This window comes from Gorilla gorilla, chromosome 17 (genome assembly GCF_029281585.2).
Source record: "Gorilla gorilla gorilla isolate KB3781 chromosome 17, NHGRI_mGorGor1-v2.1_pri, whole genome shotgun sequence".
NCBI lineage: Eukaryota > Metazoa > Chordata > Mammalia > Primates > Hominidae > Gorilla > Gorilla gorilla.
This window is the reverse complement of record NC_073241.2, coordinates 43,473,706-43,488,310: the sequence shown is the minus strand read 5'-3', so window position 1 is coordinate 43,488,310 and position 14,605 is coordinate 43,473,706. Positions and strand designations below refer to the sequence as shown.

Sequence of the window (14,605 nt, the reverse complement as noted above, 5' to 3'; positions counted from 1 at the left end):
GATAGCATGATCTTTTATAGAGGGCCAAGTATAGGGTCTTTTACAGTCATCTTATGCAGTTCTCATAATAGCTTTGTAAAGTGCATATTATCAATGCCATTTATTCAGATGGAAAATCTGAGGCCCAAAGAGAATCTGTGAATTTCAGAAGGGCTCAAAGCTAGTAAATGGCAAAGTTTTTTAAATCAGACCCTTGCCTTCTGACCATAAGTTGTGTGGTTTTTCTCTGCATTGCTGCTTGATATTTATTGAATTAATCATCCATGAATTCTTTCCTTTCTACATTTCAGGTTAAAAAAATCTTTCGGGAATAGGAAAACTTTTTGCAATCACAACAGTTATGGTTTTTGCTTCTGACTTTTGAATAAAGCTCCACATTTGTTAAGTGGAGAAAAGAAGGAAGGAAAAACTGTAAAAATTGTCCTCACATACGGCTTGGGTTTCTATTAATCTCAGCCTTCTTGAGGCTGATTACACTTTGCAGTCTTCCTTAGGAAATGGATGGAAGTTTGAGCTGAGACACAAACAGGAAGGCTCCAGGCAGCATTTGTCCCACAGGCACCACCTCCTTAAATAGCTTCTGTGCAGTGGAATTAGTTCTTCACTTAGAGAAGAAACTCCATTGCCCTTTGTTTCTGGCCCTGCGCGGCTGGAGGCGGCCAGCACTGTCCTGTCCTGGTTGAAGCAACTTTAATGTGTGTGGGGTGCTGAATGTGGGCTGGGGATGGCTTCCCTGCCTTTGGGCCATGGGGAGACACACTTGCAGAGGGGTTTTGTGGGTCTTCCTCAAGAATATCATCCCTGAAATTTTTAACCTGCTAAAAGGTAAGGTTCTAAGCACTTCTTAATAACTTCGGCCACAGACTTCTTTCTGCAGACTGGTTCTTTCTTTTATGTAAAAGAGAAAGGAAGGTGCAGATAGCTGTGATAGCTTTTTTTAAATCTATTTTTAGGGGCTTATAGTTTTATTATTAGTTTATAGATGCATCATATTGATAGTAAATTGCCATTTTTTAACCTCTCACAGCAGATTTTTGTCATGGTATGGATATGGATTTTTAAACCTCAAATATACAAGTTAAGTCCTATTAGTAATTTGAGAGGACTAGTTAAAATGTGTTCTTAATAGATGGTTAAAAATGAATTGCTTAGAAGTCTTTTGATTCCTATTTCTGTTTGTGTGCTGGAGCCTTTAAACTAACCCAATCTTTCCAGTTAATTACCTAATTTTAGAAAAATCTACTGAGGTAGATAGAGTTCATTAGCCAAGCAAGCTCTTCTATTCTTTAATGGAATTAATGCACATCTGTGGGCAGGCTTACCAAGCCTTTCCTCCTGCTGTCAGCGCTGGGACAGAGGGCACCCACCAGAAGTGGCTGTGTGTTGCCCTGGTCCTACACGTATGGGTGGGTGGGGAAGGAGTTCTACAGGAAAGAGGTTTGCTGGGGGATTTGTGTGACCTGCATCTGTCCATTTCTTCTGATCTTTCCGTGGCCTCTGTCTACCCCTCACTTAAGCACCTTCTTAGAAATTAATTAGCACCTGTGTTAGTGTAGTCTCAAAGCCAAGGACCTAATTAGTCTGATCAATAGCACGCAGAGGCTCTTCTTCGGGAAACACAAATGTGTGCTCTTCCCAGAAAGGCTTCCATAATATCGATTAACCTCTTTTCATGTTTAATTTGTAAAGCATTGTCATACATACAGCTACCTTGTCAATGACTCTTTGTTTGTCTTCTATTTCATTTTTGTTCTTGTTCTTGTCCTTTGTGATGGGTTTGGTTGGAGAGGAGGAGCGTTAAGAGAGGTGGTCTTGCTGTTTATTTGAATTTCCTTTTTGAAATTAGATTGCAATCATCTGCATCAGAGCATTATGGATTCCTTTTCCTTGAGCAGTGTCATCTGTATATTTACAAAGTGTGTTTATTGTTTCCTTATTGTTCTTAAGTGTTTTTACTAGAGCATTTTGTAATCAAAAAGTCAAGTCTTCTTTGACTCTATTGAACTTGATTTTTAGATTGTTTTAGAGTGTGTTAAGGAAGCCTTCGATGAAATATTGCTTGTTTTCATAGTGTGTGGAGGAAGGGGTAAGAGTTTTTTGTTTGTTTGTTTTTAGTTTTACCTCCAATTTCAGGTGGTGTAAGCAAAACCGAGGGCAATGATAGGCCACGTGATGCTTCGGATGTGACATTTGCTGGATGTGTTCATTTGTGAAAGTAATAAAATTTTACACATGCTTTGATGATGATTACTAAATAGGGAGACTTTCCTTAACTTTAAATCTCCTAAGTAATAATGAATTTGCATTATATTTAGAAATTGTTTCACATTCTATGGTTTCTTTTTGTTAGCTCCCATGTATAATTACCGCTCCCCTCCCATGCTCACTTTGTACGTGTGCCTGTCTTTTACAGACAAATTTTATGAGGCCCTTGTTAAACTCTGAGCCAAGGGATTAGTTGAAGATCAGCTGCACTAATTAAAGACAAGTTTAACAAGGTAGGGCTCATGTTTAGATTTGAAAATACAAACAAAGGACTTCATTTTTATGATCTTAAAGCCAAAGTGGGGAAAAAACATTGGGAAAATGAACAACACTTAGCCTACCCAAGCAAGTAGAAACTTTTACAGATAAGGAACCCTGAAGACAATGGACACAGTAATACAAGGTTCTAAAGACAAATTTCTGGCTGAAATTTTAGGAAAAAAATAACAATATAGCCCCTGAGATGAGCTAAAATAGCCCCTGAGATGAGCTAAAAGGAAATCAATGCCTTTCTATGATAAGTGGAATGACAAAGTAAAGTGAAGTAAGGATTTACTGGAAGGCCTCCTCCTGACTCCAGATGAGCCGAGTGCAGGAATGTGTTTTAATGCCTGTTTCAAACCCCAGCGGTGGTGTTTTGAATCAGTGCTGCTGACGTAAACACAGACTGAATGTGGATATTTTCCAAAAGTAGAGAATGAAAACAGTTCAGTCAAGATGTACAGTATTAATACAGTAAAGGCTTGCTGCAGCAGCTGGCCACCGGCTTGAGTATCACAGCCATTCAACTCTCCCTGAAGGTGCAGTGCTGCTGGCAGTAAGACTGCTGGTCTCGAGCTCAAGTGATCTGCCTGCCTCTGCCTTGGCCTCCCAAAGTGCTGGGATTATAGGCGTGAGCCACCATGCCTGGCCCAAAGTGTTTCTTTGACAATTTGCTGTATATGAAGTAGTGGATGTAAGTACACCTGATGAGGAGGAGGATTATAATAGCTAACACATCTTACTTAGTTATGATGGTGACCTTTTTGAGACAAGGAGAAATGGGGTGTCAGAGTGGTACATAGGTTATTCTTTCAGTCAGTGGTAGATCGGAGATTCAATCCACATTGGTTCAACTGCAAAGCCCTCTTTCTTAACCGCTATAATATCTTGTCCCCCTTGACTCCTATTCAGCAGCCCAACTTAAAGGATCCATGATTAGATCATTATGGATGAATTTTAGCATATACGATTGGAGGGGGGATAGCGGTGAGTTTGAAAAGGTAAGCTGAGGCAGGTTGTGAAGAAATTTTTATACAACCTAACAAGTTTGGAACATCCTCCCAACAATTGGGGAATTTTTACCAAATGATTGTTAATAAGAGAATGACATATAAAATTTTTGTTTTGTCAACATGACTCTTGCAAGGGTATGTAAAGAATATTAAAATGGGAGGAGTTGGGAAACCAGTTAGGTGGTGCAATAACCTAGATATATTATAAACTTGAACACTGGGTATACAACAAAATAGAAAAAGATGTATTTGAGAGATATGTTTAAGGGAGACTCACCTGGATTTGTGAATCTATCTAATATAGAGGGAGTAGTACAAAATGACAAGTATGTAATGATGCCATTACTGAGACTGGGAAAAAGGATTACAGTTAGGAGGGGGGTGAGCTTTGGACAAGATGGGTTTCAAGTGAAGGAGAACATGCAGAACACAACTTGACATCCTGAAGAGTCAGAGCTCAAGAGCAATTAGCCCAAAGATTTGCGAGGCTGGGCGTGGTGGCTCACACCTGGAATCCCAGCACTTTGGAGGGCTGAGGTGGGAAGATCACTTGAGCTCAGGAGTTCAGGATCAGCCTGGGCAACATAGTGAGACCACATGTCTACGAAAAGTTTTTAAAAATTAGCAGGTCTTGGTGTCATTCGCCTGTAGTTCCAGTTGCTTGGAAAGCTGCAGTGGGAGAATCACTTGATGCCAGGAGGTCAAGGCTGCAGTGATCTATGATTGCACCACTGCATTCCAGCCTGGGCAACAGAGCAAGACCCTGTCTCAATGAATGAATGAATGAATGAATGAATAAATGAATAAAACAGTTGTGAACCCTCAGCCTGTAAGTGAAAAGAATGGACAAGGTTGTGGGGAGAGGCTGGGGCTGCTTCAAGTAGAAAGATATTGACAGAGTATGAAGGAAAACATCCAAGAACACCATTGGTTTTGAAGGTCTGACCCTCCTTAGCATTTTTCCGATCTGGTGGCTACACTGGGGACTCTGATTGGACATAGGTATTTCCCAAGCCTTCATCAGTATGATTACCAGCCATTCTTTAGGGTGGTTCCCTTAGGCACTAGCAAAGCCATTAGCTCTTGGTTTTTTCCAATATTCTCAGAAGATTAACTCCAAACTTGGGAAAGTTTTGCCCTTTAGAAATTGACTAAGGATTGGTGTAGTCTGGAGATGTGTATAACTTATTCATAATCATTTGATTATCTGTATCGACCTTTCTCTAGGATTTTTTCCATGAAGTTGGCATGTTGCATTTCTAGTTTTGAAATTAGTGCAGAGATGGATCCACATGAAATGACTGACAACTTCTTAATGAGCTGCAAGTTTCATGTAAAATGTCCTGGAAACTTTACTGGCAGCCTCCTATATCCTAAAAATGTATGAGTTTCTTCATTCTCTTGTGGTGCCCTCTTTCAGTAACGAAGAGAAGAAATTGGTCATGTTGTCCATTCATAAGCAGCTTTTTAGCAATGGTCACTGCATCAGAAACAATACTGCAAGTAGCTTATGGGAAAATACCCAAGGCACAGGGTAGGGAGTCCTGGCTCTGAGGTCTGACAGCCTGAGTTGGAATCCTAGCTCTTCCTCTTAATCAGCAATGTGTCTTCAGACCAGTGGCAAACCCTCTTTAATCCTTCATTTCCTTATCTGTAAATAATACCTATAGGATTTCTCATGGAATTGCTGAGGATTTTCAACAGGTGTTTTACTTAATATTGGGCGCTAGGGAGTGCTACAAGTGACTAACAAGCATTAGTGCATCTTGATTAGAGTTGATTTTGCTGTTTTATTCTCTTTTAAAGACCTTTATGAGTGACTGTCTGGAAATGTTTTTATCTGACTTTCCTGAATACCTCAGTGGTACTGTGAATAGTAGAAGATCTGATATTAGGGAATATCGGGCTATCACAGCAGTTCATTCTATTGGATTTGGAAGACTATACTTTTTCAGGGTATTCCTCCCTTCGTCTTACAGAATCACCACTTCACATCTGTAAGCAGAGCGCTGGCTAACTCTGTGGCTTAAGCAGAGGTCAGAACATCTGAAGTGACCTGCAGATATTCTGGTATGTTCATTTTCTTTGTTCTCCAGACCAGATCACAAGAATGCTTGCCTGAGTCAGCATTGTAGTAGAAGTGTTTCCTTTAATGTCAATTACATAGACTCGTGCAGAGCTTAGGCCTTTTCATAGGCCATTATACATATCCAACTTTGTTTGGGTCCAGATATTATTGAAGGGTGCACTGTGTACTGCATATGAAAATAATCCTGCATCATGTTATCTGGAAAATTACTCCGAATTGCAGTATTAAGATAGATATTGAAGCTCTGCAAAGTAAGCAGTGAAATCCTCCTCCATCTGCTGATTAGGGTTGTGGAATTTACCTGGTAGAGAAAGGAATAATAGGCTGTGCAAAATAGACATTATCAGGAACTGCATACATTTATCACATTTCCTTGGGCAGAACAAAATTGCAGGAGCCTTTATCATTGCATCTACTTGGTTTTCACAAGCTGAACATGAACACTGTGTTTATATTAGAGGCTTTCCGTTTTGTTTTCATCAGAATTCTACAAAGTTTCAATATGTAGTTTCCAAGGTACAGGTATACCCTGATCTCCTTAACAGCCGTTGTATGACCACTATCTGCCCCAGTTCTAGGTTGGAGGTCACATTCAAGTGCTTGCCTGTCCTTATGGAGAGCAGAAACATCTGCCTATTTTTGTATAGCATTTTAAACATCTTCCTCATTATCAGAGAAGCTGTGTTAGGTAATGGTACAAATCCATTTGTCAAGACTCATGCAGGCCTCTGACAATTCTTTATTGCTTCAAAATTACTCTGACCTACGTGCATCTTTCTAACAGGCTTCTGAAAGAAATTCAACCATCCTGCTACAAAAGTAAATCAAAGATAACTCGAAATGTCACTAACTTTGAACCTGAGAGTCCCTAGCTTACATAAGAATGATCCCTATGAACTAGAACAGTTAAGGGAACTTCATGGGAAATATGAGGCTTGCAGCAAGACGTTGGAAAGGAGAGGAGAGCAGAAGAGGTCCAGGTGCTTCCAGGCAGGGCTGTTGCTTGTTGGACATGAGCTGGACCTACAAGCCCACCCCAGCTTTCAACTGGAGTTCAGGGAAGCTCAGTGACAAGGCCAGATGGCTGACCAGAATCAGCTGGTCATATGCAGAAGCGAGACCACTGAGCTGCTGCTTCTGGATAGAATTGGATCTTAACCAAGCATTCACATAAAGTCAGCCCTTAGTATCTACAGGTTCTGCATGGGCAGACTGAACCAACCTTGAATCAAAAATATTTGGGAAAAAAAAAAACAATAAAAACTAACTACGACAATTAAAAATACAAATTGAAAAACCAATACAGTGTAACTCTTTACATAGGGTTTACATTGTGCTGGGTATTATACGTGATCTAGAGATGACTTAAAGTGTTGGGAGGATGTGCTTAAGTTATATGCAAACACTACGCCATTTTATGTAATGGACTTGAGCATCGGTGGAATTTGGTATTAGTTGTGGGGAGGGGTATGGAACCAATCCCCCTCAGATGCTGAGGGATGCCTGTATAACATTTAAGCAATGGAGGCTGAGAAAAAAAATCAGTCTCTTAGGCCAGGTGCGGTGGCTCATGCCTGTAATCCCAGCACTTTGGTAGGCCAAGGTGGGTGGATCACCTGAGGTCAGGAGTTCGAGACCAGCCTGGCCAAGATGGCAAAACCCCGTCTCTACTAAAAATACAAAAATTAGCCAGGCGTGGTCGTGGCAGGCGCCTATAATGCCAGCTACTCACGAGGCTGAGGCAGGAGAATCGCTTGAACCCGGGAGGTGGAGGTTGCAGTGAGCCGAGATCACGCCATTTGCACTCCAGCCTAGGCAACAAGAGCAAAACTCCGTCTCAAAAAAAAAAAAAAAAAAAAAAAATTCAATCAGTCTTGTAATGCCCATGAATTTCACAGTCACAGAATGTAATTTTCTTTATTTCTGGTAATAAAATTTATATTCTAACTCTGAGCCCCCACTACTGACAGACAGCAGAAAAACTCCGTCTAGTCACAGCCACAGCCAGTCGACTTGATCCAATTTAGCACCTTCTAAGTTGCTTCTGGTTAAAATTCAGGAATATTCAGAATATTTCCCTTTGATTCCCCTCCTTTCCTTCTATTGCTGCTGGAAGCCATTGCATCTGTAGAGGCAGTCGGGACAGTCAGGGGGACCTGTGTTGGTGACTCAGCCTTCCTCTGCTGTCTGAGCTTTGACCCCAGGGGATTGGACACAGTGCTGCTGGGATGCAAGAGTGGATCTATGGGGTGGCACCCACCTGGCTCTCTGATATGAGTTGAGCCTTCGGCCTGTTCCAGTTTCTGGAAGGAACTGTTCACTCTGCAGCCCCTGCCACGGGGATCCTTATCTCCAGCCAGGCACGTCTGTCAGGCTCTGAGAATCAATCAGTCTCTGTCTGCTTCTTTTTCTCTCTCAGCTAAAGTGGGCACCCCTCAGGCTGTGCAGGGAACTCCTGACCCCATCACTCCCCAGCGGGAGCGGGAGCTGCTGTCTCTGCCCATTCTTCTTGCCCTGGTGACATGGGATGTGTCTCTGAGGCTGCTTCCTTAATCACAAAAGAAGGGAAGCAGGAAGCAAGTGTCTTCCTAGATCCTCCCAAACTTCGTGGAGAAGCCTGTGAGGGCCCCAGCTCCCACCTGACACACTGTGGCATTGTTCTGGGGGTGGAACACCAAACACATGGCCTCTAATTGCTCATAATGATTTTTTCCTCTGCAAATTCTTTCCTTCTCCCTAGTTTGGATGGGGTGGTAAAAAAAACTTGTTTTGCCAGTTGATATCTCTTTTCAAAACTATTTTTGTCTCTCTTTTGAACTAGAGCCAAGATTCTGGAATCTGTTTGCTGTTTTTATTTTTCTTCCTGACAATTCTCCCTGGGGCAAGTGGTAAACTGGCCAGCCCATATCTCTTGGAATATGGGTTTAGGGATGGGGACAGGGCAGTGGAGAGAGGGGCACATCAGTCAACAAGCTATCATATTATCCTGGCAGAGAGCACCCAGATCTGATTCATCAGTCAAGGCCCAAGCCAATTTCTCACTTCCTGGAGATTCCAACTGGTTTTTTTTTTTAGCTGCCTCCCCAGCCTTGGGAAGGTCTGCTGTGCTTAGCCACTGCAACTGATGAGGAGCAGAGCATGTCCTTGGTTTAGGGAGTGGGGGGTTGAGGGGGTGAGATAACCTTGTTTTCTAGGGTGAATGGGTAGAAGAGTGTTCACTGTTTTTTAGCACGTTGAAAATCCAAATATGAGGTTACTCTTTCCATCTTTTAATGTTATTCCTAACAGCCTCGATTAGAGTATTAATGAGGAATCCCTTGAAATATACATATATGTCACTATCTGTTATATATAATGTCAAGACATTAATTATTATTATTTTGAGATAGAATCTCACTCTGTCACCCAGGCTGGAGTGCAGTGGCACGATCTCGGCTCACTGCAACCTCTGCCTCCTGCATTCAAGTGATTCTCATGCCTCAGCTTCCTGAGTAGCTAGGATTACAGGCACCTGCCATCACGCCCAGCTAATTTTTGTATTTTTTTTTTTTTTTTTTTTTAGTAGAGACGGGGTTTCACCATGTTGACCAGGCTGGTCTCAAACTCCTGACCTCAGGTGATCCACCCACCTCGGCCTCCCAAAGTGCTGGGACTACAGGCGCAAGCCACCACACCCAGCCGAGAGATTAATTATATATCATATTTTATATACAATTATATAATTGTATATAATGTGTGCCCATATATATTTCTCTAACAAACTTCTGATTGGATCTTTTTAGGAGCTGGCTATTTGCTCTTGGTGCTTACTCTTTCTTATTTTCTTTGGGTCTACTTTCTTTCCCAAATCTTGGAAATCCATCAGTAACATTGTATCTGAATTCTAAAAAGGAGCAGGAGGGTTTTGGGCCATGTGCTCCTGAGACCAAAGTGAAAGCTGGTCTTCCCTTAACTGCCACAGCCAGCTCCAACCTGCTAGTCCTGTTTCTCCAAGAGAACCTGTTGAGGCCACTGTGTTCTTCACTTTCTGAGCTGGGCTTTTGATGGCTTCCCAGCACTTTGCCTCAGGCATTCATCTTGTTTTTCTTTTATCTTTAATGCTCCCCCTACTTTCCCACTTGGGGTTCTTTTCTTCCTGAAGATTACCTATAGAAATAAACAGTGACTCACTGCAGTTTTTTTTCCATGTCGCCCCCCTCGAGAAGTCCAGACTCTTTGTGTTTTAAGGGTATTTACTTTTTTTTTTTTTTTGAGATGGAGTTTCGCTCTTATTACCAAGGCTGGAGTGCAATGGCGCGATCTCAGCTCACTGCAACCTCTGCCTCCCAGGTTCAAGCGATTTTCCTGCCTCAGCCTCCCAAGTAGCTGGGATTACAGGCATGTGCCACCAGGCCTAGCTAATTTTGTATTTTTAGTAGAGACGGGGTTTCTCCATGTTGGTTAGGCTGGTCTTGAACTCCTGACCTCAGGTGATCTGCCTGCCTCAGCCTCCCAAAGTGCTGCGATTACAGGCGTGAGCCACCATGACCGGCCTGGGTATTTACTTTTAACCACAGGACATAACACATTGCTGAATTAATCAGAAGTTCACTCTTACTCTCCTACACTTTGAGACGCTGTGCGGGGAGCTTATCCACAAGCCCCCCTTGCCCTCTAGTTCCCAGTTGGGTTTGGCCAATGGGAGGCACAAGAGGCAATCAGGGACTGGGAAGAAAGTGAGACTGGGATGTTTATTCCCCTTTCCATCCCTAGGAAAACTGTGTTCCTCTATTCTGTACCCAAGACCACAGCTCTTTTCATGACCCTGGCCTACTGCTCCTGTTCCAGCTTTAAAGTTCTTTGGTTCTGGTAACCACTCCCTCCCTTTGGGCTTCCAGTCTAGGGCTGGTGATGCCTCATCCTCCTGGTTGCTGTTAAGTTCCTTAATTTTTTCTTCCCCTCATGCTGCTCACATTTTGCAAATAGCCAGGCAGACTCTTATTAAAACCTCCTCAGTTACTTCTTTGAGTTTACTATCTACTTTCTCCCGGGAGCCCAGTGAAATCCATGCAGTTGGAGATCCCGGGAGCCCAGTCAAATCCATGCAGTTGGAGATCCCTTCAGCATAGGTCTCTGGGCTGGCTTGCTCCTGGAGGTGTGTCTAAACTGTAGCCCAGCGGTATTTGTAACCCCTGGGAGCTTTGTTAGAAATGCAGAATGTTAGATTCTGCCCCAGACTTCTTGAATCAGAGTCTGCATTTTAACCAGACTCCCAAGTGATTTATATCCACCTAGAGATTAAGAAGCACTGCTTTAGGGAGCAAGTAGCCAGGAGCCTGGTTGGGTTTACGCGTTCTGAATGTAATCGCTTTCATTTCTGGGGAAAGCCCACAACTTTTCTTGCTTCTCCTGCCCTGTCTCCAACCACTTTCCTACCCTCCACTACAGAGCAAAGCTCACACTCCTCTTACCTCTTTCCTTATTTATTCCACAAAGTGTTACTGAATCCATTCTAAACTCCAGGCAAGGGGGCAGATGTTAGGGATTCAAAGAATAAGGAAACATGTTACTGCCCTCCATTCAATTTAGTGAAGGGATGAAGACATGATCATAGTCAATTTCAGCGCAGTAGGAGGTACATAACAGAGATGGGAACAAAATGATGTGGAAACAAAGGCCAAAGTTATCCAAAGTTACTTTGCTTGATGAACTTAAAGTCCCTCTGTAAAATCCTTTGAATTGTGTTGTGTTTTCTAATTTTAGTCACATGTGAAAATATTGAGTAAAGATATCTGATTATAATCCCCTGTCCTCAAGCTTTGTTTGAATGTTACATTTGACAAATAGCAGTATCTCTCCCAAGAACAGCTAGCAGTCCATGGAGTCAGAGCTGTTTGTACTGAGGCAGCTCCTGAGCAGCAAATGCCTGTGGACAACCAGGGTCTGAGGAAATTGAGGAGCTGATTTTTTTTTTCCAGAAGGAAATTCGTGGAGAAAACACCAAAAGATTCCCTCATAAGCTGTCTTTGGAATTAATTTCAGTGCTTGTTAAAACACCTAAATCCCTCTTTCAGAAGGATTCTCCAATAACTTCCTAATTAGGTTCTCTTCTTTTATCATCTGTAAGGAATACTCCCCATTTGAGTCCCTGCATAGTTCACATAAATGAAATAACACAGATTCCAGATTACCTAAGCAAGAGTAGTAGAACACTTTTTCATATCATTATAACTTTTAAAAAAGAAATAGTGGCTTAGGGCTTTGAATATTGATTTAACTGTTCATTCATTCATTCAAGAGAATCAGGTGTGTCACTCAAAATTTAACTCTTTCCTCACTCCTTCCTGGCACTATAACTCAGTGCTAAAGATAGCTCCATCACTCTGGGTTCCTTCTTTCCACCTCCAATGCGTCTTTCTACCTCCAACAAGTCCTTCTTTGGCCCAGTGGTCCCTTAGATCAGCACAGTTGCTTCCTCCTCTTTGCTTCCTTAGTTTGTAAGCACCTGGGACTTGGATTGGCATCTGTGCATACTTGCAGGAATTGATGCCTTGACTGTGGTCCTGGGCCCCTGGTATGTTGTAACCCTTATTGTATGATAAATGACTAAGCCAACCAGCAGGTTTGAGAATTCCAAGGAAGTGGGTGCAGTTGAGAAACTGAGAAAGGTATTACTGTGCCTGTGATGTATAAATGAGTTTCCATGTAGATATGAGCACTAGACTGAGATGGACATTTTCAGGCTTTACTTAGTTTTCCAGTGGCTAATACCATACGGTGATAGTGCATGAAATTAGTTGAGTTGGTCAATATCTGCATTTGAAAAAATGAAATAGGAAAGGAAACAGGTCAGAGTATATCACACATAATGAGACTGTTTCATGAAATTTTTGTTACATGTATGAGGTATGTGTGTGTACTGGGTAGAGATCTAAATTGTGTTTCTTCATATGGGTTGACATTAAACATTTTTTGGAAAACACTCCCTGAGGAGATGTCTGTTTGAAATTAGGAGAAGTTCTATTGGGAGGAACAATTGGGAGGGAGGTTTATGTCTTTAAATGGGAGAAGAAACGTCAGTTGAACAAAACAATATTTTGACATGGAGTGACCAGCGTAGTGATTTCCAGAGTTATTCATTTGTACAAGCTAAACTGCAACTAGACATTAGTCCTATTGGGTCATAAGCTTATATATTACACCTTTTTTATTTTTTCTATTTTATTTTTCCTTTTCTTTAGTTTTTAGTAAAGAATTTTTTGACAAATTATCCTGTCATATATACTTAAAGAAAAAATTAAGAGAATTTTCCTAACTATGCCAGTCCCAAAGGGATAGGTGTATACCCAGGTCAAGATAAGTTGGTGTCAATGAGGATAAAAATGTGAGAACCCAATGGAGAAGAGCAGTCCTCAGGAAGGAAGAGTTGGGGCCCAGTTTCTCTCACCACTCTCTTCTCCCACCATTTGGGCTCCATCATTGTGCCACTGTAACCTTCCAACCACACGCCCCCCAGCATGCCTTTTTGGGGTGCGCTGACCACTTCATTCTTTGAAACTATTATTCCAATGTCCTTGCTATTGATAGGTGAATCCCTGAAAGAATCATATAAGATTGTACCATTTAAAATTTGATGAAAAGATCAAAACAAATTATCCTCACAGCAAGAACTGCCATTCAAAGCTTTTAAAACTATTTGCTATGGCTATTGATATATAAATATTAATAATTATAAAAGCTATTTGCTGTGGGGAAAAAAAATCCCTAAAATAGCAAATTTTCTTTTCAGAGCTCAGCTTCTTACCAGCAAAGTTTTTTATTTTCTAGGCTTTTCCCTTTGGCCTAAAAATATTGAAATGTTCTCATGCGATCATTCATTCACAATTGAAGTTGGGGCCGCGCGCGGTGGTTCATGCCTGTGATCCCAGCACTTTTGGGAGGCTGATGCCGACGGATCACCTGAGGTCAGGAGTTTGAGACCAGCCTGGCCAACATGGTGAAACCCCGTCTCTACTAAAAACACAAAAATTAGCCGGGCGTGGTGGTGGACACATGTAATCCCAGCTACTGGGAAGGCTGAGGCAGGAGAATTGCTTGAACCTGGGAGGCGGAGGTTGCAGTGAGCTGAGATCGCGCCACTGCACTCCAACCTGGGCAACAAGAGCGAAACTCCATTTAAAAAAAAAAAAAAAAAAAAAAAGGATTGAAGTTGCCCTTGTAAATGTATTTTGAGGATAAGAAAAAAAAAACTAAAATAAGAATCAGCATCTCTTGAGTGAAGAAAGTTCTTTAAGCTACATTGTTATTATTTACTTTTCCTTTATACTAATAATATATCATTTGCTTTCATGTTTTAGGTAGAGATCATCAATGAGAATGGTTATTAAGATACTTATTTTTTTCCAGGGATGTAGTCTGTAACTGGGGAAAACTTCTTTCATGTAGATTGGTGGTTTTCAACAATGGAAGAAACTTTAAAAAATTAGCTCTATCTAGGCCCTACCCCCGGAAATTCTGATCGTTTTTATCTAAGACAATATAGCATAATGCCTGTGGCACAGACATTAACACTTTACAAAGCTGTGATGTGCAGGCAAAGCAATGGCACTCTGAATTTTAATCTGGTGGGTTGGCTTTCCATAGGTGTCCCCATGGGTGTTTTTTGTTTCACTTTTCAAAAACACAGTTTTAACCAGTGTTATCATTCTCTATTAAAAGTGTTAGACACAACTCTCAAAGACAACTGTATTTAAATATACAGGCACAAGAGATTTCTTAATGTAAAAGTTTAATTCCAACTTTTTAAATAATCTAATTCCTATCCATCACAGTTGGATTGACAGTAGGATTACTCCAACTGTAATTTCCTCTCTTTAACTAATTTGAGTAGTTCTGCTTTGTTCCATGTATTCTGGCTCATTCTGCCTTTTGTCTAGTCAGAAAATACAGGTTGGCTTCAGTTTCTCCTGGCCTTGAGGCATCTGCGTGTCTGTAGTTG

General features: G+C 41.5%; 1 protein-coding gene across 9 annotated transcripts in view; it reads left to right on the top strand.

Annotated features, from left to right (window-relative positions):
* ARHGAP28 (Rho GTPase activating protein 28) overlaps window positions 1–14,605 on the top strand; it is a 230,260-nt gene that overhangs the window by 90,296 nt on the left and 125,359 nt on the right. The window contains exon 2 of one of the 9 annotated variants that reach the window (XM_055368446.2): window positions 5,519–5,609. The exons of the other annotated variants lie outside the window; for them this stretch is intronic. The gene's annotated coding sequence lies outside the window, so the exon portion shown is untranslated. The remainder of the gene's footprint in view (window positions 1–5,518; window positions 5,610–14,605) is intronic. 9 annotated transcript variants of the gene reach the window in all.